This window comes from Acanthisitta chloris, unplaced genomic scaffold, assembly GCF_000695815.1.
Source record: "Acanthisitta chloris isolate BGI_N310 unplaced genomic scaffold, ASM69581v1 scaffold642, whole genome shotgun sequence".
Taxonomy (NCBI): Eukaryota; Metazoa; Chordata; class Aves; order Passeriformes; family Acanthisittidae; genus Acanthisitta; species Acanthisitta chloris.
The window spans coordinates 37,532-38,352 of NW_008658600.1; the positions used below are offsets into that span (position 1 = coordinate 37,532).

General features: G+C 50.3%; 1 protein-coding gene across 1 annotated transcript in view; it reads right to left on the reverse strand.

Annotated features, from left to right (window-relative positions):
• KDM4B (lysine (K)-specific demethylase 4B) overlaps window positions 1–821 on the reverse strand; it is a gene marked incomplete at its 5' end in the record, with an annotated part of 35,053 nt that overhangs the window by 30,458 nt on the left and 3,774 nt on the right. The gene's annotated exons all lie outside the window — the stretch shown is intronic.

Sequence of the window (821 nt, forward strand, 5' to 3'; positions counted from 1 at the left end):
ATCTAACTAAAATATGCATATTAATATGCTCAGATTAATATTAAAAGCCAAGAGCAATGCTGGTCTTTCTTTTTCAAACCAATGCCACTAAGACATAGAGATTACAGGAGCCACAGTGCAAAGGGAAATGCAAATTCAGAAGGTAGGACAATGGTTTTTTTGGTTGGGAGTAGTACAAGGAGCCATGAACCTGCACAGAAACTCCCTACTCACTGCTCAAGAGGGACAGGGAGAGGAAACAGGGACAACAAGAGCCAGAAAAGTTGGAAGTTGAGACAAATGTGGTTTAATAGGTGAAGGAAAGAATAAAGAGAGACAGAAATAAGCACAGGAAATCCACTCACCAACTCCCACAGGCAGAGCAATGCCCAGCCAGGCTCCAAACAACCACCACCTCCAGCCAAACCTCCTCCTTCTTCCTCTACCCCAGTTTTATTGCTCACCATAACATTTTATGGTCCAGAGCATCCCTTTGGCCATTTCAGGCCAGCTGGGTCCCCTCCCTGTCTTTCACCCACTCTCAGCCCACTCACTGGGGCCTGAGGGGGGGGAAATAAAGCCTTAATACTGGGCCAGCACCAGCCAAAACATTTCCCCCTGCACTGGGCACTGGGGAGGTCCCAGCTCAGTGCTGTGCTCAGCTTTGGGCACTCACTGCCCAAAGGCCATTGAGGCACTGAGTGAGTCCAGCCAAGGGCAACGAGGGCAGCAAAGGGCTGGAAAACATGGGGAAGGGCTGAGGGAGTTGGGTTTGTTCAGCCTTGAGAAGAGGCTCAGGGGTGACCTCCTGGCTCTCTGCAACTCCCTGCCAGGGTTGCAGA